General features: G+C 40.6%; 1 protein-coding gene across 11 annotated transcripts in view; it reads right to left on the bottom strand.

The window, feature by feature from the left end:
• Window positions 1–25,128, bottom strand: part of Trip12 (thyroid hormone receptor interactor 12) — a 139,475-nt gene that overhangs the window by 112,805 nt on the left and 1,542 nt on the right. The window contains exons 1-2 of one of the 11 annotated variants that reach the window (XM_013519820.1): window positions 23,862–24,006; window positions 22,883–22,976 (exon numbers count right to left, since the gene is read on the bottom strand). The exons of 8 other annotated variants lie outside the window; for them this stretch is intronic. The gene's annotated coding sequence lies outside the window, so the exon portion shown is untranslated. Of the gene's footprint in view, window positions 1–22,882; window positions 22,977–23,861; window positions 24,007–24,699; window positions 24,779–24,985; window positions 25,066–25,128 lie in introns of those variants that run through there. 2 more of the 11 variants (XM_005395424.2, XM_005395422.2) reach the window with 2 other exon arrangements.

The raw sequence follows: 25,128 nt of genomic DNA, 5'->3' as shown, positions 1-25,128 counted from the left end.
GTGTTGTAAAATTAGACAACTCAATGCAACAAGTGCACATCTATAGATTACAAACCAGAAATGACATCCAGTGATATAAATCTGAACTATGCACTTGATCAAGAAGGAAATGAGTAGGTCTTCACAAGAAAGTATGGTAAGTTAAGCACAAAAAGGGCAATATAAATTTTAAAACTCTGCTACAATAAACAGAATAAAAGTCACCCTTGCTTGTAACAGAAATCATTCCAGCTTAATAAGACTGCCCAGGATTTAAAATAAGCCTGTCTTTACAATGGGTATCAATAAATAACCTTTAAGCTTCTGCTAGAAGGGAGGAGGGATGCTGAAACTTACAAAACCCTTGCTCACAAACTTACTGCTTGTTCTGTATGTCCCTACTAGACTCAAATCCTGGCTCTGCTACTTAATAATTCCAGTTAAGACCTGCAAAGACCTTACTTTCATCTAAATTTCTTTCTACATTAAATTACAGCTTATTAATTTTATAGTTAAGTGTTACATACAATATATATATATATGGCTCTTACCCAACCTTACCAAACATGATAGCTGTTATTTAATACATGCCTTTTATTTTCCTCTCTGCAGTGTGGGGATGGAAACTAGGGCCTTGTACTGCTGAGTGACATCACCCACTTCCATGAGAGTCTATTAAGTACAATTAAATAAATGAATGTGGAAAAGGGGCAGGGATCATTAGGTCCACTGCTGTGAATGGGAAAGGAAATTCGAGGAAAACCAGTAAAAGATGTCTATAAAACCATTTGGGACTGTTTATTTTTTTTCCCCTTTGATTTAAGAAGGAGATAACACAAAAATATAGTCACTACTTTTAGTAGTTGTATGTAAGACAGAGGGTTTGGGGTGGGGTTTAGTTTACTTTTTAAAAAAGATCCTTGGCAGAGGAGAGGATGTGAGGAGAATTCAGAACATACACTTTGGCCAGTCATGGTGGTACACACCATAATACCAACCCTCTGTGAGCTAAGGGAAGGTCACAAATCTGAGTCCAATCCAGGCAACTTACTGAGACTCTGTCTCATAATTAACAATGTGAGAGAGGGTGGCTCAAAGCAAGGCACTAGGTCAGTGGTAGTGAACCTATGGCACACATGCCACAGTAGGCTGTTTGTATCAGCGAAGGTTCTAAATGGTTTGCCATCACTGTCCTAGGTCAATCACCAGTACAAAAACCAGCATGGCTTTGGATGAGAAGTACATCAATCTCAGGCACAAGTCAATGACACCACATAAGCAAGGAAGTATATGCCCTACTTCTTACTTTACCTGTGCCTAGTAGTAACCTCTGAGAAGCAGTTTCAAACAGACCAAGTCTATGTTGTGGAACACTGTAATAACGATCACACAGACCAGTAATGGCGAATCTTTTAGAGCTTTCAATAACAAATACCTGACTGTGGCACACATGCCACAAGTTCACCACCACTGACATAGACTAACAGTGCCCAACTACTTCACTCATTCCTAAATATAAAGCCTGTCTTAGCTCATACAGTTTATATACTCTTCAGAATACTAACTACATTGTAAGTTTTTTTGTACTTCAGATCTCAAAATTAGAGTCAGCAACTTTTACCGCATATGCCAAGAAATGGCAAAACCCAGCTTTTCCAGGTCTGCAATCCTGCTGGCTACCCTAATTAGCCAGTCAGTGGGGGTAGTAGGTCAGCTTATCCTATCATTTTTAGTACATCCTCTTAAAGATGTAATATTATGTCTATCCAGGAATGAAAAGGAAAGTGGGTTTGAGAGTGCATACTCTAAAACACATTTTATACAATTAAAACATTTATATCAGCTTTTCTTAAATAAATTACTTTAAAAATTCTTTCTAATAAAGACCTAATAATGCCACTTATTTAATAGCCATGACTATGAAAAGGAAACAGCTACTAAGGCAGGGGAAATGACTTGTAAATGTCTCCCTTACCCAGGGGATAGACTGATGGCTTCTGAGCAAAAATTACTATTACTGAAGCTGGGCATGGTAGTGGTGCACCTCCAGTCCCAGCTACTCAAGAGGCTGCAGCACGAGGAGCACAAATTGAAGGCCATTAAAACCTCCTCTCCAATGAAAGGGGAGAGGAGCAACAGCTCAGTGGTCCTGGAGTTCAATCCCAAGTACCATCACCAAAAGTAAACAAACAAGAATCACTGTTACTGAAATAAAATGCCACATAACTTGTAGATTAAAGCCAGGTGCTCCCTGGGGACAAACAAAACAAAACCTAATTGTTTTGCCCGGTAAATGACCTCTACACCATACAGACAAAATAAAATAAGACAGTGTTTCCATACTACTCTCAACACATGTTCTTGTCATTGCTATGAACCCTTTGAGAAGGAAATCACTAATTTCTTTAACACAGCTTGTTTTACAAAACCCATGCCTGTTGTTGCAAACATAAAAAGCATTTCAACATTGTGATCATCACGCCTAACACAGTCTTTTCCAAACAGTAAGTATGCAGCCTGTCAGCAACAGCATTGCCACCTATAGAATTTCCAGAATCAAGTATTAAGTACACAGTTAGGCTCAGGAGAAAAGAAAGTTAACAAATGTAACACAATGTCAGGAAGAAATAACTTTAACACTGTGAAACGTACAGTGTCAAAATTGTGTAAAAGATCACATATGTAAAAAAATACACAGAAATTACATCTAAACTTAAGAAGCCTCAAAAATATTTCTTGAAACTTAAAAAATAAACACAAATATCCAGACTGCCATCCTCTAAGCCCAATATCCTACATTTCTATAAACAGCAACATTTTTATTAAAAGTTAGTAACTGCTCATATATTGAGCCAGAACATATGCCAACCAATAGTCAAGAAAAATAAGCTAAATTGTTACCAAACCTAAGTTTAAAGTAGTTTTTAAAAAACTATTTTTTAAAACTTGGAATAATTATTCTGATACCTGCTTGGTTTGAGAACTGACCCAGGTTTACACCACTGTTTTGGTATGATTACATTCCTTTGTAATTTTTAAAGGACTCTCAGATATTGACATAAACAAGCAGGGATTATGTGATTGAGATGCCCCCTGCAGTATGTCACACAGGAACTACAGAAGGTCCAAATGTTCTCCATAAGGGAATAGTTAGTAAGTACACTGACAGGAACTTAAAAACAAAGAGAGCCAAACACACATACTGTGCTGCTATCCACGGTAGAACACTGCTAATCCCTTCAACATCCGAAGGCCTATCTAATAGCTATCGGTAATTTTGGCTACAACAGAGCTTATACACAATTGGTGAGACAGAAATAAACACTGCACACTTTGTGCCAGGAAGGACAGAACAGGAGAAAAATAGAATAAACAATGAGGGGGCAAGGGGTGGGGGCTACTTTTGGGTCTTTTTAAACTGAGGCCTAACGGATGAGAAGGAGGGGGGGTAAGTTTTGTCTTTATATGTACAGAAAAAGGTGGGAAACTGCACCTAAATGCCAACAATGCTCCCCCATTTTTAACTATATTACTTTGGAGAAATTTCCTAACTATGTCTAGTTTCCTCACCTGTGAAATGTACATAACAGCTATGTTTCACTAAGTTACAAAAACTAATTGAAAGAAAAACACTCAGAAAATACTATGCTGCTGGCAAGGGCAAGGTCCTGAGTTCAATTCCCAGAATAAAAAAAAAGAAAGAAAGAAAAAGAAAAATTACTAACAGCACGGACAGGAAAAAAAAAAAAAAAAGAACCTGCATACAAAGTTTTAGAAGACACACCAATGTAATCCCCCCACTTGGGACGCTGAGGCAGGAGGATTGCCATAAATTCAAGGCCAGCCTGCGTGAGTTCAAGACCAGCCTGGACTTTAGAGTGAGACCCGGTCTCAAAAATACAAACCAAAAAAAAACACACACCAACAAAATACAAGCACAAACACTGAGGAAATCTGAACACTGATAGGATATTTCCAGATATTAAGGAACTGTCTATTTTATCATGGGATCACAGCATTAGCTTTTGTCTTTAAAGAGTTCTCAACTTTAAGAAAAGCAGACTAAAATATTTACAGAGCAAGTAACTAAAATTTCAAAATAATTGAGGTGGAGAGGGGCAAGAGAATGGCTGAAAGGCAAGTGTGGCTGTGAGTTGACAGCACTGTGCTGGGTCTAAGGTACAGTGATGTTCATGATACAATTGTATTTTGGCATGTTTGAAATCTTCCATAATAAAAATCTTTTAACAAGCACTAAAATACAAATTGTTATCATCTCAAAACGACAAAAAAAAAAAAAAAAAGAATAGAGGTGAAGATTCAATATTCTGCCCTCCACCTGAGAAGTGGCTGGTGACACTATATACCTTACCACAGTTCTCTTTTTAAAATCCCTCAGCGTAAAAGAATCCCCTCCTCATACTTTACAAGATGTTAGGCAAAGTCTTCTGAGAATACAAGGTGCTACCACCCAGCAGTAAACTTCCGAGGACATAGAATTAATTTAACACTTCACCAAATGCACTGTAGTGGAGCTGAACACCTATTACACCATTGCATTCCAGCAAAACAAAATAGCTTCACTTAAAAAGCACTATAAGACTTATTTCAGGAACTGTCTAAATCTAAAGTACTCATGAGCTAATCATTTCACCCCATGTGGATAAGACATAAAAAAAGAATATACTGAAAACAAAATCAAACTACCCCAAGTGGGTAAATAATCGTACCAAATGCCTTTGTGTAAACCTGGCTCTGGACCTTCTCATGTACATATACATAAAGCAAAAATGAGCTACAGCCAGGTGTGGTGGCGCACGCCTATAATCCCAGCACTAGGGAGGCTGAGGCAGGGAGATGCAAGTTCGAGACCAGCCTGGGCTACAAAGTGAGCTCAAGGCCAGCCTGAACTGCATAGTGAGACCCTGTCTCAAAAGGACATTAAAAAAAAAAAAAAAAAAAGAGCTAGAAGTGGTTGCACAAAAGTATAAGTAACACTGTTTCTTAGCTTTTTAATATTAAATTCTCTTCAGCTGCATAAAATGATTGTTAAAAAATTAAAAGCCATACTTAGCCTTGAGAGAAGCCCTGGTTCAATCCCTAGAACCAAGCATGGGGAAGGGGAAGTCAAATTCACATTCAAATCAACAAGAGTACAACTATCATATTTTTAAACAAGCACAAGCACATGATGAACAAAAATTCATAAAACGAACACTTATACCAGTTCAAAGCCCTTCCAGAACCCTTCCTTCTAATATCTTTTACAGCTCACTCTCTTCCCCAGACTACAAGTTTATTTACTATGAAAAATTTTTGAGGACTGCCACACAACTGGAGGAAAAATAGCCTTTCAAGGGTACTGGGAAAACTGGCTATCCTATCCCCATGCAAAAGATTCAATCTAGCTCTTGTCTTTCACCATGTACTAAACTAAAATCAAAATGGATCAATGATCTAAACACTAAAACAGAAACACTTGACCCACTAGAAGACAAGATAGGTAGAACTGAAGTTGTAGTTGTCCAGTTGCAAGGGAATAGTTCCAAGAATCAAGAAATGGAACCATATTAAAATAAAAAGCTTCTGCAGCACAGAAAAAGAAACAACAGAGTGAAAAAGGTAAGTTACAGAAGGAGAGAAAGATTTTCTCAGAGTACTTATATCTAGAATGCATAAAGAACTCAGGCGGGCATGGTGGTACACACCTACAATCCCAACCTTTGGGAAGCTGATGCAGGAGGATCCTCCACTACATAGTGAGCTCAAGGCCAGTCTGAGCTACACAGTGAGACCCTGTTCCAAAATAAAAAACTCAAAAAAAACTAGTATACAGACCTCAAAAAAAATTAGACCCCCCCCCAAAATAAAAGACTCAATCGAAGATTGGCAAGTCAAATGAACTTTACAGAAGTACAAATGGCCAACAAATACACAAAGAAATGCTCAACATCACTGGCCTTAGACAAATGCAAATTAGAACAACACTAACATTCCATCTTACCCAGGAAGAACAGCCAATGTCAAGAAATGAAGTAGTAAATTCTGGAGAAGCTCTGTGTGCATGTGTGAGATTCATGAATACTCATGTTTAGAGCAGTACAACTCAGAACAGCTAACTCTTGGAAGTGGCCTACATGTCCATCAACAGATGAATGGATAAAGCAAGTATGGCATGGAGTACTCATCTGCCACAAAGAAAGACAAACTTCAGTCATCTGTAGGAAAATGGATGCATCTACAGACCATAGGGTTAAGTAAAATAAATCAGACACAGAAGCTTGAATATCACATCGTTTCTCTTATATGAGACACTCAGAATAAAAGTAGAGAGCAACCAAAAGATAGACAATAGGAAGTAAGGAGACAGAATGTTCTCAAAGGGGAAGGGGGAGAAAGGGAAGGGAAGGGATGAAACAAGGGACTGATGTGTTATGTACACATACAAACTTCCTATAAGGAATGCAAACATTATGTGTTAATAAACTAATAAAAAAGGAAAAAATAAAAAAAATTTGAGAACTGCTCCATACCCACAATCTCATCTCTTACTTTCTGCAATTAAGTTTGTTACATATATCTTATCACATAGATAGCCCTGTCTATTCATGTATGTACTCATCTGTCTGCCAGACTCTTCCATCCATCCATCCTATTTGACATATTTCAAAGTAAACTGCAAACATTAACACATAGATGTATCATAAAATAGTATTCAAGCCTAGCACAGTGGTGCACTCTTCTAATCCCAGCTACTCAAGAGGCTGAGGGAGGAAGAGCAAGTTCAAGACCAGCCTGGGCAACTCAGCAAGACTCTTTTTCAAAATAAGAATGAGAGCTGCAGTTCTGTCCATCTTGCAGTTTTGTAGACAGAAAAGTTAGCAAAGTCAAAGTAATTATACAAAATACAACTCAAAGGTGACAAAGATTTAAAAATATAGAAGATAAGCAGAGGATAAAGGAGAGCAAACACATGCTTAGTCGGACTGTCAGGGTATGGAAGTGGACACACTTAGTTACTTTCCTTGTGGAAACAGCTCCTGGTGGGCAGAAGGCAGGAAGGCAGTGAAGAAGGGAGGAAGCAGCAGCTGGCCTGCCTTATGTCCCTTTATAGAAACCCAGGCTAAACCGAGGATGGGCTGCCTTCCCATTAACCACACCCAGAACTATGTCAAACCAATAGTAATCACACACCCTTGATCCCAACATCACACACTTTAGATCCAGCCTCCCCTGAAGAGCCCCACCTATGACCACATGAGGCTTTGGGAGGGCATCTAGACACAAGTCATACAAACACTAAAGAAGGAAATCTAAGTATTTAGTAGCTGTCAATTTTCTTTTCTCTTTTTTTTTGAAGAGGGGGATCTGGTACTGAGAATCGAACTCAGGACTTTGCACTTGCCAGGCAGGTGCTTATGTCACGGAGCTACACCCCCGGCCCCTAAGAATTTTCTAGAACTGAAAAAATATACCAATCCACAGACTTAAGCCGCCAAACTGACTTCAAACACAGTAAGTAAAAAGACATTTACAGGCATGGTGGCGCATGCCTGTAATCCCAGCACTGGAGAAGCTGAGGCAGGAGGATCACTGTGAGTTTGAGGTCGGCCGGGGCTGCATAAGGGAGTTCAAGGGCACCCTACATACTACACCTACTATACCACATAGTGAGACCCTGTCTCAAAAAAACCAAACCAAAACAAACAGACAAAAAGACTGGGGGTCTTCCACCAGCAGAAGAAAAGTGACTCTGGACAGAGTACTAAAATGTGAGAAAAAAATAATGGTGACAAAGATAGATACAAAGGGAACATTAACTCCATAAACTTATATCCAGCTTGGCAGGATGGCACACACGTGTAATCCCAAAGGGGAAGAGGGGAGATGGTGGAGGGAAGGGATGAAACAAGGGACTGCCTCAGGAGGCTGAGGCAGGAAATCACTGTGAGTTTGAGGCCAGCCAGGAATACATAGTGAGACCTTGTCTCAAAAAACAACAAAAAAAGACAATCTTAAAATCAAGAGACTGGTACACTGAATCATTATTCTAAGGTCTTTGCAAAGCTACAAACTGCAGACTTTATCAGATATAGTTTCTAAAACAGATACTGAAATACTACTATCCTATTTTGAGTAAAACATTCATTAGATGCCTAGATTGTAAAGCACAAGCTCTGGCACTATAACTGGCTATATTTAACAGTCATATTAGGAAGCAGTCTTTGGAGATGTGCACTGAGATGGAACACATGTGGATTGAGCCCAACAGGTAAGAATTTTTGAATTACTGCTTTCAGTTAATTGTTCCTAAAATCCAATTGCCTGATTCCATCCTTAAGGATTTCATGAGACAAAACATGGATAATCAATCTCCAGTAAGAACTCTGTAAGTTAATCAGTGACCAATTAATGTTTAAATTTTTTTAAGTCCTACTTTATACTTTTAATGCCTCCAAAGTGAGATGGATGCCCCTGTAATGTTGACTCACTCACAGTCCCAGTATTTCCTCCAAGAACAATTAAATCACAGTGTACAAAGTAACAAGAGTGAGCAGACTTCTGACATGTGTCTCTGCAACCCTAACAACTCCACAAGTACAGTAAAAGCATTACTCGCTTAAAAGTTCAAAGGAAGCTCAAGTAAGTACGGTAACTTACACGTTCCTGGGGACAGCAGATACACAGCAAACAGCATCAGACAGTATTGTCAGGAACATTACGCAGAGAAAGAATAAAGGAGGAAACCTTGGCTACAAAGTGAGCTCAAGACCAACCTGAACTGCATAGCAACACCTTGTCTCAAAACAACAACAACAAAAAAAGAAGTATTATACCCAGCTTAGATGTCAATAGTTTGATATATTTGGTCTCTTCAGACTCGCTCATTTATTTTGAGTTTTAAAATATCCTAAGGGGCCAAGCATGGTGGCACACGCCTATAATCCCAGCACTTGGGAGGTTGAGGCAGGAGGATCATTCCAAGTTCGAGACCAGCCTGGGCTACAAAGTGAGCTCAAGGCCAGCCTGAACTGCATAGCAAGACCCTGTCTCAAAAAGACAAAAAATAAAATAAAATAAAATAAAATAAAATAAAATAAAATAACCTAAGGGCTGAGGGTATAGCCCAGTGGTAGAGCACTTACTCACTGTATACCAGGTCCTGAGCTTGATCCCCAGCATCTCCCTCCCTCCCTCCCTCTCCCTCACGTGAAGGCACGTGAGGTACCAATTAACTTCAGAGTGCCAAACTGTCCACACTAGAAAAGAGTTAACCACTAGACTTAAAATGTGCTAGCCAGAACTTTCTAGTGAAACATAAAACAAAAAATAGCAGCATGCATAACAATTAAACATTACTTGTGCAATTTATTTCCCAAAAGAATGTACAAGCCAGTAGTCTAAACCTGTCTGTGTACAAAATATCACTGCTACTTCTTTATCTTACTTTTTGCCAAAGATATGACCCAATTCTCAGCACTGAGGTATCTCATAGGAATACTTTTGCTTTCTGGATTTAAAAAAAAGAACATCTTTTCCACCCTTCTTAGCTCCAATGCAGTGGACACAACAACCCTAAGCCATGGTAGCCATGAATACAACCCGCTAGGAAAGGCAGGGTAGAGCCTGGCCTGTGATGGCATCACAAGACAGCTAATCCATGTTGTGTGGGGAAAAATAAACCCTGACCTGTTCAAGGCCCTGTTAGCCAAGTTTCCTATTACCTCAGGTAAAGATTTTTATCAGATTAAAAAATTATTATAGATAGGATAACCAAGTAAGGCTCCTTTACCCAAGAGTCCTCTAAGACTCTTCAAGTAGAAAAGCACAGATATTAGGAGTCATTGCTAAGCAAGAGACAGCAAAAAGAACATCATTTAGAAAGAGAGAAAACGTATGTTGAAAGAGTTTGGGGCCAACAGATATACAGATATTCCTTATTAACAATCGAGTTCAGCTCCTGCTGACTAGGTCGTTAAATGAATCAGTTGCACCAAATGAGAAATTATATGTAGTATGTAAATTACAAAAATCAGAACAAAGAAACTCCAACTTGGTGCCTTTGGTTTTACTTCCATAACCCTCACATGCAGTCCTGTAATGTATACCAGAAACTACAGTACAGTCCCATAAATACAATCAGCAAAAATTACAGTACTGTATAAACAAGGTGTACTGTACAAAAAGACAATGAGACTCTACAAACAAGATGTACAGAACCGTACCAAAAAAAAAAAAAAAAAAAAAAAAAAAGGACAGGTCCTAAGTCCAAACAGTAGTTAAACAAGTAGGTTGTTAAATGTGGAATATCTGTATACAGTAATAGATACCTGGCATATGGTAGGCCCTCACTTCTTGTGTAAGAACCTCACTTATTTTACTCTTCTTTAAAAATCCCATTTTCAACAAGAGGCTTAAAACAGCTTTTTAAAAAAGCTCTATGGACCTACTCAACAAACAAGGACTGAGAACTATTTAGATACCAAAATTATCATTCTTCACAACACATGACGCAAGCCTTCACTCTGATTTTACTTCATATGCACAATTCTAGCAAGCAGTTCTGCAATTCAAGGAATATTAAAAGCTGCGAGAAGGGTGCACCACACAAGGCCTAAATATATCTAAGCCCATCAACAATAGGAGGGAGAGCACACTTGCAGTACAAAGCAAAGGTCCATAAAAAGCAGCCCATTTGGAGGGTTTAACGGCCAAGGAAGGCCTCAAAGCTCAGTATAATAAACCATCTTTCTTTCAGCAGCAATGGCCAAGAATTAGAACAAAGTACTACAGTGCACTCATCTGGACATGTGGGTGCATACCTCTAATCCCAGCACTCTGAAGGATAAGGTAAGAGGATACCTGCAAGTTGGGAGGCCAGCCTGGGCTACACAGTGAATTCAAGACAAGCTTGCAATCCACAGTAAGACCCTGTATCAAAAGAACAGAAACAAGCTGGGCATGGTGGTGCATGCCTGAATCCCAGCACTTGGGAAGGTGAGGCAGGAGGATCCCTGCAAGTTGGAGGCCAGCCTGGGCTACAGAGTGAGTTCAAGGCCAGTCTCAACTACATCGGGAAACTCTCTTTCAAAAAACAACAAAAAAAGCAAAACAAAAACACAGTGCATTCACAACACTGATAAGTTATCATGTACATGACTTTAGTCACACACACACAAAAGTATTCACTGTAAAAAAAAAACTTCACTGTATTAATCCCTCTTCAACATATCTTACTAATTTTTTTAAAAATTAACTGAAAAAAATTAACTAAGAGGATGAATATAATAAAAACACATCATACACATCGAAGCCCTCTGAAACTAGGACACAGAATAAAGCAACAGCGATGAAGAGTGACTCACCTGTGTTATGTGAACATGAAGAGTGACTCACCTGTGTTATGTGAACGTACAAAGCTGCAAAATGAAGCCCAACCTATATGCATGAATTTTTTTAAAATGTGAAAAAAGTTTAAAAAGAGTTTAAATGTTTAAAAAGTTTAACATTAGTTTAACATTTCATTAAAATGTTTAAATGTTTTAAAAGTTCTAAGAGAAAAAATAAATTTTCAAAACCCATGATTTTCATCCTAGGTAAAAGAGAGTATGTTCCTTATACTGTTTTTGCAACATTTTTAAAGTCTGAGATTATATTACAAGACAGACATCAAAAGCGACCCCACAGGCTCAGCAGTGGAGTGTTTACCTCATGTGCACAAGGTCCTGAGTTTGATCCCCACACCAAAAGAAAATGTAAGCAACTTCACAACTGCTAACACTGCACTCACTTATTTGAAACCATGTCTAAGACACTATAATTAGCAGTGATAAAATACCTGAACCAGGAACAAATTTAGAAATTAACCACCAAAAAACTTTACTAAGGATTTTTTCCTTCACTTTTAGTTTCACTGTCATTATGCTGTAAATTTACTGAACACCAAACTATAATATATTTTTAAAATGAATTCACACCCCTTTGTCTGTAATTTGTACCATTACATGTACTGAAACGTTAGGCAGCACTGAAAAGCTACTTGGTGGCACAGGCCAGTAATCCCTGTACTCTGAGAAGCGAAGGCAGGAAGATCAAAAACTCAAGCTCAGCCTGGGCAACTCAGCAAGACCCTGTTTCAAAAAATAATGGACTAGGGATTTTACTCCATGCAAAGCCCTAGGTTCCATCCCTAGTACCAAAACAAAAAAGAAAAAAAGAAATCAAGCAGGCAGGCAAGCAGGCAGGCAAGTAAGCAAGCAACTATTAAAATACTTCTAGGATCCAAGATCCTCATAAGAAAAAACTATAATTTTGCCAGGTGCTTGGCACATACCTGTAATCCCAGCTACTTTGAAGGCTGAGACAGGAAGATTTCAAGTTCAAAGCCAGCCTGAACAATTCAATGAAACCCTGTCTCAAAGTAAAAAATTAAAAGGGCTGGTGATATAGCTCACTAGTACAGCTCTGCTGGATTTGATTCCTAGAGTACATGTACACACACACACACACACACACACCACATACACACACATGAAAAGAATTTTGAGGCAGGGTCTCACTCTGTAGTTCAGGCTGGCCTTGAACTCACTTTTTGGCCACGGTGGCCTCAGACTCACAAAGCTCCTCCTGCCTCAGCCTTATGAGTTCATACAGAGTTCATGGGGATTCCTAACTACATAGGAAGACCCTGTCTTAAAAAAAGAAAACTGAAGTTAAAAAAAAAGGGGGGGGGGACTTAGGTTTACACAGCTCACAGCCAGTATCAATGAGAGCCAGGAACTGATTCCTAGTCTCTGCTCTTTTATTGGGGGGGGGGGGGAATGATCAAGGAATCAATCCAGAAAGGCCTCCTCGATCATGACTAAACTATACCCCCATTACCCCAAGCCTTTATTTATTTATTTAGGCTCTCTCACTATTCTCACCCACAAACCTCCAACAGCCATGAACTGAGCTCAGGCATTATTAGATTATATATATTTTATAGTAATGCATCAGAAAGGTAATAAGGAATTAGAATTTAATGCCGGTAAGAATACATCATACAAATACAACTAATAAGAATCTTGCTAATATTTTTACCATATTCTCTATGCCAAACAACCAGTCACCTGATGAGGTATCTGGTACTGTCTCAATCCGCTGTATATTCTTCTTTTCTTGTTTCTGTAGTACTGGGGTTTGGAACCAGGAGGGCCTCTCACATGGCAGGCAAGTGCTCTACCACTGAGTTACATCTCCAGGCCTTTTTTTAAATTTTGAGACAGGGTCTTGGTCAAGTTGCCCAGGGTGACCTGGAACTTATGATCCTCCTGCCTCTGACTTCTGAGTAGCTCAGATAATAGGAATTAACCAATAAGCCTGGCTGATTTAAATTATGGCTCTGGGAGACTGAGGCAGGAGGATAACAAGGTCAAACCCAGACTGGTGTGGTGGTGCATGCCTGTAATCCCAGCACTCGGGGGAGGCTGAGGCAGGACGATTGTTGCAAATTTGAGACCAGCCTGGGCTACAAAGTCAGCTCAAGGCCAGCTTGAACTACATAGAGAGATCCTGTCTCAAAAAGACAAAAAAATAATTTTTTAAAAATAAACCTGTCTCAAATTTAAAAATATACGGGTGTTAGAGGTTCAACATCCAGTACCAAAAGGAAGTTTTTTACAATTAATTTTGTCCCCAAGTGTTAACACTCTCCCCTTGAGACCATAGGCACAGGATCACAACCATATATTACGTGTTTAAAATCCCAAATCTTAATGTACAGCTTGAAATAAATGTTCAAAAATATGTATAATGCCGGGCACAGTGGCACACGCCTGTAATCCCAGCACTTGGGAGGCTGAGGCAGGAGGATTGTTGCGAATTTGAGACCAGCCTGGGCTATAAAGTGAGCTCAAGGCCAGCCTGAACTACACAGCCAGACCCTGTCTCTCTTTTCTTTTCTTTTTTTTTTTTTTAAAGTATAATAATATGTTTCATTTGCCAGGTGTGGTGGAACATGGCTATAATCCCAGCACCTAAATTCAGGTCCAGCTTGGGAAACTAGCAAGACCTTATCTCAACCTTTAGAAAAAAAGTACTAGGGATACTGGTCTGTGCAAAAGCACTGGGTTCAACCCCCAGTACCACTAAATAATAGGTACTATGTGGTCATTACACCCATTAATTCTACCTCATTTACTAGGCCACCACATTCAGTGACTGCAGACATACCTTAAACGATTGTTTTTCTAAGTTTTAGAGTACTGTTAAATGCAATTTAAGCCACACCTTTGAAAGATAAATGCAGGCCTGTGGATGAAGCTAAGTGGCAGATCACCTGCCTACCATGAGCACAACCACAGGTTCAGTCCCAATACCATATACAAAAAAGACAAATGCAGTAGTCAGTGAATACAATATGTTTTTTTCCTTGTGCTATACTGTAATACTTGCCCTCATATGAAAGTAATTCCACAATTAGTAAAGCTGTTATTTTATTAAAGTCCTTGACTTCACATTCCTTAAAACACTTTAAGCAATTTCTAACTTTACAACTTTCTTAAAAATATGAGAAACTTCCCAAACCTTTTACTGTCACATTAACAATTTAGTAAACTCCCAACAACTATTCATGCCATTATATCTTAATTTTCTTTTTTAGTAGTAAGTCCATCCTACAAAAGACAGCATTCCACTGCTCTAGCAAATGAAAATTTACTGATCCTTTAGCTTGTTCAAGAAATATATGGAAGACAGGCACAGTGATGCACATCCATAATACACATCTATAATCCCAGCTATTGAGGAGGCTGAGGCAAGTAACAAAATTAAGAAATAAAAACGGCAGGGCTGGGGATTTAGCTCAGCTGCACAGCACTTGCCTGGCAAGCGCAAGGTCGTGAGTTCAATTCCCGGTACCAGAAAAAAATAAAAAAAAAAAGAAATAAAAATGGCTTCGGATGTGGCTCAGTGGTACAGTGCTTGCCTGTCATGAGCAAGGTTTGACCCCCAGCAACCCTTCTCACCCTCCCCCAAGAAAGAAATATGTTAAATATCAAATCAGATGTCACAAAGATGACATCAAATGATGGCCTATTATCTCTGCATTTGGCCCTTAGTTTGTGTAGGGAGAGGCTGGCTGGAAAAAAAAAAAGGCATGGCCTAACATCCAGGCAACTGAAAGGTGACACTAGATGGTCAAAAGAAGCAGGAGCAGATTATCTTACAGTGTACACTAAGGGCTGAAATTCCCCAAGTCTTACCTCATAGCAGCAGCAACTGGGAGGCAAAATTCTTCAAAAAGCAGCAAGGAGAGTACAGTAAAAAAGATGACTTCTACAATTAAGACTCTGATTTTCTAATCTCAAATGACAAATATTTAGCAAACAGGTCTGAGCACAAAGTTAACACTAACAAACCTTCTCAAAATAAAGCTTGTTGCTATACTGAGGGAAAGGTACAAATACATTTGGATCTGGGATGGCGGGGAAGGGATCTGGGTTGAATTCGCTGAGACTAAAGTGCTTGCGCTACACGGGCAGGAGAAATAGAAGTAAGTACTTCATGGAGGAAAGACGTATAAATCTGTAAGTCTGTTTTACAGAAAAACAGACATTCTTGTCTATTGTAGCACTAAAATATAGGCTTCATGAGCATTTTTATTCTAAAGTCTACAATACCCCATAGAAGTTACACTATACAGCCCCCCTGACTCCACAAACAGGTGTAATTTCGGTTTTTTTTGCTTTTCTTCCAGTACCAGGATTCAAACTCACAACCTTGCGCTTGGCAGGCAGGCACTGTGCTGCTGAGCTAAATCCCCAGCCCCAAACAGGTATAATTTCAAGTCACAAAATCACACTAACAGCTGGCACCAAAAACTAAATTAATTCAAACTGCAATCAAGAAAGTTTACAAGAGGCTGGGGATTTAGCTCAGCAGCACAGCGCCTGCCTGGCAAGCGCAAGGTCGTGAGTTCAAGTCCCAGTACCAGAAAGAAACCCCCCCCCCAAAGAAAACCAAGTCTACAAAAGGAAGGGAAAAGAAAAGAAGAGATGAGAAAAAATGGAAACGAAGCTTTTGTAAATAAGGAGGGCAAGAAGGATTGAAGGGAGGGGAGCGGAATGAGAAGAATCAAGATATATCATGTACAAGAACAAATTTCCTATAATGAATGTGATCGTTACGCATACTTAAAATGTACCAATACGCTTAATTAAAAAAATAAAAAAGAAAGTCTATAGGAATACATTAGACCTAAAAGGTACTAAAGAAGGCTAAATGCTTTTGTTTTTAGATTTCTGTTAGCCACAATCTAATCTCTTTTCTCATTTTTAAAATTATTTTATACATTTTTAAAAGTAAAAGGGTGCAGGGCGTGGTGACACACCACTGTAATCTCAGCACTTGGGAGGCTGAGGCAGAAGGACTGTTCAGGGCCAGCCTGGGCTACAAAGTGAGCTCAAGGCCAGCCTGAACTATATACCAGAGACCCTGTCTCAAAAAGACACATACACACACACACACACACACACACACACACAAAGTGAAAGCACGAGCTCAGGATAAAGCTCAGTGGAAGAATAAATGCTTCACACTGTGTCTGATACATGGAAAAGAAAAAAAGTGTAAGGATAACAGTCTATTGTGACACCACCCAGAGGGCTGAGAAGCAAATATTTTATTAAATAGACAGGACAGGAGTGGTGGCACAAGCCTGTTAATCCCAGCACTCAGCAAGCTGAGGCAGGAGGATCACCAGGAGTTCGAGGCCAGCCTGGACTACTTAGGAAGACTGTCTCAAAAAACAAAAAAACAAACAAACAAAAAAAAAAATTTTGGATAAAACTGGGTAACATTAATTTACACTTAACCTGTATATAAAACTTTTTGGGTAGGGATACAGCACAATGGTAGAGCGCTTCCCTAGCATGCACAAGGCCTAGGTTTGATCCCCAGCACTGTTTAAAAATAAATAAATGAAACTAATACAAACCCAAATGCTAAATTTGGGTAACCAAGTTATATTCTAGGGCCTTAACAACTCCTTAAAAATAGCTGATTTCAACGAACCTAATTCTGATAAATTTGCATCCTATACTTAGCTACCAATCTATGAAAGATAAAAACAAGCACGTTAACAGTAAACTATGGCATATAATACTAATAATGTTCAACAGTATAACCCTATCACATAGTAAACTCTCTGTCTTCGTTACTTGTATTGCTGTGACAAAATACCCAACACCCAAAATTAAGCAAGGAAAAGTTTATTTAGCTCACAGTTTGTGGAGGTTTCAGTCCATACTTGGCTGGCTCCAAGGCAGAGTGGCGCATGGCAGAGGGCAACAGTTCAGGGCAACAGAAACCAGCAAAAGCAACAAGAGCAAAAAGGGAAGAGAAGCGGCAAGAAAGCAAGCCTCTTTCCCTCCCTTACACTGTATGCAGGCTCCCCACCCTGGGGTGGATGTAGCACTCACACCTATAATCCCAACATTAGACCATGAGTCAGTTAAAAACTCTAGAAGTCCACCCCCTGATTTCATGAGGTTTTGGGGGGACATCTAGACACAAAACATAACACTGTCTCTAACACCATGTATGATTACCCTACAAGTCCTGTACCAGGCACTGTAGGGATAAAGGAATTAAAATTCTACCTCTAAGATGCTGAATATCTACTTAAGAAGTAGCACTCTGGCAGGCTGAGACAGGCGGCTTTCAAGTTTGAGCCCTGCCTGTTTAGTGATTCTGTAAAACCCTGTCTCAAAATTTTAAAAGGACTGGGCTGGGGATTTAGCTCAGCAGCACAGCGTCTGCCTGGCAAGCACAAGGTCGTGAGTTCGATTCCTGGTACCAGGAAAAAAAAAAAATTGTTAGAAAGACTGAGGATTGTAGCCCAATCTGAAGGCCCTGGGTTCAATGACCAGTACAGCCAAGAAGAATTAATTATGAGAAGTTCCCGGATATATACAGAAAGGAACAACAGTTCATCCAACTGTAGCCAAGTGTGAGTAATAGAAAGAATTACAAAAACATCACAGCCACAGAAATTAGTGCTATTTTCATGTATCTACTATTTATAAGACAACTACAAGCATTTGGTTTTTGAAGGCGAAAAAATTAAAACGAGGGAAGCCCTCTAAATGATCTCCCTGAACCTGCTCTCTGAGGACACAAAGCTGCTTGAATTACAACTCAAATGTGAATTTCAGACGGGATCGCCACAAATACCCACTTCAGGTTTCCAGGGCATCACATACAGTATGTTTATCAGCACAAGAACTTCAAGTTGAGTTCATCTGACCTTAACAAGTCAACACTGGTCCACCTATCTATTCAGAGTGCTTCTCACAGAGAGTGAATGGCACTTTTAAAGGGAGGATAGAACTCACTGCTTAGGACAACTAACAACAAATTGATTAACATACACACCGAAAAGCTTTAACTTCAAGTCTTGGAGGCCTGCTGATAAATTTCAGCTTGTAAATACCTTTTAGAATCCACACACAGGTAATGATACTACATTTCTAGAAATAGTCTCACCAGGGATATAGCTCAGTGGCATAAGCGCCTGCCTGGCAAGCACAAGGTCCTGAGTTCAATTCTTGGTACCAAAAAAAAAAGGGCTGGGGATTTAGCTCAGTGGCACAGCACCTGCCTGGCAAGCGCAATGTCGTGAGTTCGATTCTTGGTGTGTGTGTGGGGGGAACAGTCTCAAAACAGGAAGGAAACAGAAAAACCTAAAATGATGCATATGATCATAAATTGGTTGAAAACACATCATTTGGCCTTGAACCAAAACATGATCAACGTTTACGTGATCAACCATGAAGTTCAGTTTGGTAGCACAGGCACTAGGTGGCTGAGGCGGAAGGAGCACCTGTACCCAGGAGTTGAGGCAAGCCCGAGCAACACACTGACACCGGTCTCAAAAATCAGATCCACTATCACCTGCAAATAACAGGCAGTTACAGAACATAGTGTTACTTTGGTTATTGAACTCAACTCATTTCAAATTCATTGTCTGAACATCCAATAGTTCAAAAACTGAACATGTTTTTCCTATAATAATGGAAAACCATGTAATTGGTTCTAAGGCCTAAAATTACATCTATAATTTCATTTTTCCAGGATTTTAACAAGTTTTGCTGTTTCTTTAACCCTATCATGGTTCTCACAGTTTTCCTCTTAGCTTTACTGCTGCTATCACTAACTTTCTTTGGAGCCATAGTTACAATATTTTACGCAAATAAAGCGCAAAAAAAAGCTAACAATGACAAATGTTTCAACGCAGTGACACAAGCACTATATGGTGTCTGGGTGAGAGCAGCGCTCAGACTGAAACAGCACCCCTTTATGTCCCTGGGAAGATACAGCGCATGACTTGTGTTTTTTTTCTTTGAGACACGTCTCACCCAGGCTGGCCTCAACTCATAGAGATCCTCCTGCCTCATCCTCCCAAGTGCTGAGATTACAGACAAATGCCACCACACACAGCCTGTACAGCTTTTTTAAGTCAGTTTTCGGTTCAACTATCTATCAAGCAAAGTTCTGAACACTGAGCAAATTTTTTTCAAACTCTGCTGCTCAAGTAGCTGCAGAAAGTTGCTTAGAGCCATTTAACAACCAACGTACTACTGTAATATGAAATGGCTTCCCTGATGTTTTTAATACATGTTTTAAAGTAACTTAATAGTCTCTCAAATACTGTATACAGCAACTGATTTTGAAAAATCCTAAAACCATTTTAACATTAATAATTATGCGGAATGTGGATAAAAACAAACAAAATATAACACTAAACCACTGAAAAACATTTTACAGTGTCTTCCTCTTAGAAGGCTTATTTCCTTCATTTTTAAAAGTCCCTACTGTAGGTCAGTTATGTGAGACACGAGTGCTAAAATGGGGAATACTACAAAGAATTTATAATAGACTAAGGAAGACCACTGTATACACAGATGTTTTCAAGTAGGTACCTGTATATAGAAGACAGGTGTGTTGTTGGTATATTATGTGAGGTAATACCCAAAAGGCAACCAGGAGTGGCAGAAGGACCTGTGTCCAATTCATCTGTGTAGCCTGATCTCCGAAATATAGCACTTAGTACATAAATGACAATTAACCCTAAAGTTTGGTGGTACTAACCACGTTTTTTAGATTAGGTACTGGGAAAGCACAGAACTTAAAGATCTGCCCAAGATCACAGAGAGAAGGACCGGAACCCAAGCTTGTTCCCTTCCACGCTCACTTCAACAGCGCTGTCCACTGCTGAGAACAAAAGACTGGCCGGCACCTCATCCCAGCCACCCACTACAATTATCTTGTCAATCAAACCATTACCAATAGTTTGTACAGTCAAGACAAGGTAAAAAAGCCAGAATAATAGACAAATTCCTTCTTTTTCTACATAATCCAGTTTAAAGAAACACAAAATCTAAAGGCCTCAGAGAAAAATCACTGAACAGACTTACTTTAACCCAGGAAACAATGGGTTTTTTTGCCAATAATCTGAAACTACCAATAAGATATTAGATTTTTAATACTGTTAGTAGTGTGTAAAAAATATGAGACATTAGCCAAATTAAGTTTTACTTAAAAATCAGAGCCTAGCCCAGTATACTACTGTGCTTACCTACTTTCCTCTAACACAAGCACCCACTAGGTACACAGCAGACAGGCAGAGCATGCAAGGAACTGCTAGAACACAAATATAAAACTCACATTACGCATTAAGAACTACAACCCCTAAAATTACACAACCGTCTACAAATTATACTGATTGTATAATTTCCTCCAGATTCTTCTGCCACTTCTCTGGCCTGTACTCCCTGTTAACTCTACCTTGGCTTATAGGAAATGCAGCACAGAGTAACTCACTGGCTGACTACTGAAACATGGAGGTGACAATTTACATCTACCCAGGCACTCTAAGGGTACACTAGTTGAAGGTGTAAAAAGACCATAATCACTCAACCGAACCACAAGAGGCATTCTGAAGAATCTGGAAAGCTAAGAAACTTCCAACCCAAAGACTGGTTGACTATGCGACAAGATGAGGCACGACGGTGGTGCATACCTATAATCCCAGCACACAGGAGGCTGAGGCAGGAGGATTGCCGTGAGTTCTAAACCAGCCTGGGCTAGAATGAGACCTTATCACAAAAAAAACAAAAAACACTCACAAAAACAACAAGAATATTTTTTCAGTCAGGTTTATGAGCGCACCTTTACCCACACCACAATAATATGAGATAATCTCTGTCCTCAGGAAGTTTATGATCCAGGTAGGGAAACAAAAGCAACACACGTCAACAATACAGCACTGTAATCCAGAAATGGAGCTCATACAGGCAGTCAGAAACACAAGGGACAAAGTCACAGAAGTTTGAGAAAATGAGCTAAAGAGATAAGGTGAAGTTTGCCTTTAAATCCTGTGGCTACTAGGTTACTCTGTCCATAGTGGGTACTTGTTTGATTTAAATGAGGGAAGAGTGTGTATCAGGTTGGCAAAAGCAAGAAACAACTTAATGAAAACCAACAAGAAGGTTGCTGTTTTGAATTGATTGAATTACCTCTGCAAACATGGAAAAATTGAGGCGACTTGTGTCACATTGGCTCGAAGATCCCTGCCCATCCACTTGAAAGGAAATTTTTTAAAAATTCCCTAGATTCTGTAAACAACACACAAGGACCAAAATTCAGAAATGTTTTTCCCTGTTGGGCGTGGCTCATACCAGTAATCCCAGCACTTGGGAGACTGAGGCAGAAAGATTGCCTTAAATTCAAGACCAGCCTGAGCCACACAGCCTGTCTTAAAAGAAAACAAAAAAAAAACATGCAATGTCTTTCCTTAATTGTAATCTGACAGAAAAGTCAAATGCTACCAGGCATGGTGGCACACGCCTGTGTAATCCCAACACTTAGGAGGCTAAGGGAGGACTGCCTCAAATTCAAGGCCAGCCTGAACTATGAATTGAGACCCTGACTCAAAAAAAATAAAGAAAGACAAATTCAGATGAAGTTTCTCCAGATATGATAAACAAGTTTATTCACTACGATATGTTTTAAAAAAAAAGTACCTCACATGTCGATGTAAAATTTTTAAAAAATGTAACAGTTAAATATGGGCTCAATTTCTACTACCAATCAAGCAACAAATTGTAAATGTAAAGTGCTATCCTTCACATCTTCAACCTACCTTACAAATGACAATGCCCACCACTAGTAAGAAGCTGTACCTTTTTATATAACCTCAAAATAGCTAATATAATTTTCTAAACTGGGCATGGTAGTACCTGACTATAATCCCAGCACTCTGACAGGATGAGCCGGGAGGATCCCAAATTTGAGCCCAACCTAGGCAATTTACCAAGATTCTCACTTAAAAAACCAAAAAAATGCTGGGCATGGTGGTGCACGCCTGTAGTCCCAGCACTCAGTAGGCTGTAGTCCCTTGAATTTGGAGTTCAAGCCCAGCCTGAACTATACAACAACCTGTTTCAAAAAAACCAAAAGGAAAAAAAAAACAGAAAAAGGTCTGAGGATGTAGTTCAGCACAAAGGCCCTGGGTTCAATCCCCAGCGCACACACAAAAACCTTAGTGTAATTTCTTAAAACTAATAAACTGGGTCTGGTGGTCCATTCCTGTAATCCCAACACTTGCAGGAGGATCATCACCAAGAGTTCAAGGCCAGCCTGGGCTACACAGTGAGACCCTTTTCCAAAAAACACCCAAACCAAAAAAAAGTATCTTGGACTTATGTACCATTTTGGTTTTTTTCACAAGCATTATATACGCTAGTTTCCAAAATCATTCAAAAAGGTGTTAGAGGAATTACCGTACCCCACTACACAAGTAAAATAAATGAACACCAGATAGGTCCAGTGACCAGCTCAAGGTCACACAAGTACTTACTGGCAGTGAATGATCTTGCAACCTAGTGCTGGGTCTTCACTAGAAAGATGTCCTTAAAACTTTAGGATCCGAATACCTTATCCAGATAAGGAATCTTCGAAGTTAGAATGGAAAATTAAACATTACTCCAAATTTACTTTGCTGCACAAAAGCAATGATTTTATCCTGGTATACTAAACATATATTTTATCCTGTCCATTTTTAAAGTCTGAAAATTTTACTACAGCACCTTCTGGAACTCTAAATGCCAAAAGAATTTTCAAACTTTCAGAAAGTAAATGAAAAAAAAACGAGAGCAAAACGCCTGATCACAGATATATGCTAAATAGTGTATGTCAGCTGAGCAGACTTAAAAACTACTCACATGCCTAAAAACCGGAGAGCAGATGGAAACAATGATAGTCTTAATTACAGTTCTGCAATTCTTATTATATTGGTACCTTAATAGAAAGGCAGACATATACAAAGCCCATACAGCCCAACCATGTTAATGTGCTCTCCTAGGTTTAAAATAAATGAAGGAAAAACTCTCAAATCTACCAAAGGTGACAGGAACCCACACCAGTTTAGTATTTCAGGCACTGAATATGAAGCAGAGGATGAATCAGAAATTGTGTTTACTCTAAAATTTACACTTAATACTGATCTGCTTGCATGCTGTATCATGAAAATAAACCGTGGTAAAACTCCCTGCAGTTCACTGGTCTCTAAATCTCTGATAACTGTGCTCCTCAAACCTAACTGTTCCCTCTCCACCCGTGTAAAGGCGACACACACACAAGGCCTCATATACAGGCCTCTAGCTTTTTTTTTTCCCCTAACACAACTAGGACCTTTGTTCCCAGCGTCGGTTTTTTATCCCACTCAATAGCTCTTTCAACTTTCTCCACTACGCATTTTGTTTTGTTTTGTTTTTGTTTTTAAATTAGAGATTCTGAGCCTCAACTTGCCAGGTCTTCAAATGAAACGCCGAAAATACCTAATGAGACTCTCGAGAGGAACAGAAAGTTAAACACAGCACTAAAGGGCCTACAAAACGGAGGAAAGCCTGGAGATCGGGTGATCTGGCAGCCGAGGGGAGATCCGGAGCGCCGACTAGGAAGGGAGACAGCTGGAGAGCAGTTAGACGTTCACCCCAACAGAACTACTACGCGCTCAACCGAACCCCCCGCCCCCGCCCCCCCACTAACCAAGCAAGCTCTGCCCTCCCCCCTCCCCGCCAGACTCGAAGGACAACGGCACTATCAAAAACAAATCTGCCTGCGGGGTCTGCCAGGGGCTCCTTCCCCTTCGCCCCTCGCCCCACAAGGGGAACCAGTTCCCTCCCGACCCCCGCCAGCAGTTCAAAGGTGTAAGTCGGCCCCGCCCGGACGTGTTTCTAAATGTTGACGAGTTTTCTCTCTTCTACCTAAGGAAGGATTTCTCTTGGTTCTGAGGAAGTGAGAGACACGGAAAAGCCGGGACTGGGGGGTTCCACAGCCTTCCTGACTTGAACTCCCCTTCGAACTTGTTTTCCGTCGTAGAACCCCGGAGGAGAGGGGTTGAACGGACGGGGCCGACGCTGTAACAGGTTTTATGTAATCCACGGATAAATAAACTCCTCGCCTGACTCGCTCTGAATGCTAATACGATCGGGGTGACAACGGGCCCACCCCCTCCCCCAAGCCCCAGCCCGCCTCCCCGTCCCCCAGTGCCCGTGCCGGCCTCTCCGGGAGGATGCTCGGCGCCGCCGGCCAAGTTTCCCGGCTGGCCGCCGTCCTCCCTCCGCCAGCGCCGCCCGGCCCGGCCCGGCCCGGCCCCGGCAGGAAGCCCCTTACCGCGGCCCAAGTCCCTCGGCCTCCCCCTCAGCCCCTCGCTGCCCACAACTGTTGTCACTCGAGCTGCTCCCTACTTTCCATTTCCGGGCCGTCCCCAGCCCGGAGCCTCCCCTCTCCCGGTTTCCGGGCCCCTCGTCCCATTTCCGGGGAACCCTCGCCGTCTTCACACCCCCCACCTGCACTTCCGGCCCCCCACTTCTCGCCTCCTAGACGCCCTCCAAGCTCCCAAGCCCACTTCCGGCCCCCCAGCCCCCGCCAGGCTCCTCGAGCCCCTCACACGCCTCACCCCGGTTCCCAGAAGGGCCCTCCGCATAGCGAGGGCCCGAGGGGGGAGCCGGTGACCCCGCGCCCCGCCGGCACGGTCCCCTCAGGCCGCGGCCAGCCTCGAGCGCCTCCCCGTCAAGCCCCGGCCGGTCCTTCCGCGGCCCC

Source organism: Chinchilla lanigera, unplaced genomic scaffold (genome assembly GCF_000276665.1).
Source record: "Chinchilla lanigera isolate Chin_1 unplaced genomic scaffold, ChiLan1.0 scaffold00052, whole genome shotgun sequence".
In the NCBI taxonomy this organism is placed as follows: Eukaryota; Metazoa; Chordata; class Mammalia; order Rodentia; family Chinchillidae; genus Chinchilla; species Chinchilla lanigera.
Note: the sequence above shows the minus strand (reverse complement) of the source record. Positions and strands in the feature narration are given on the sequence as shown.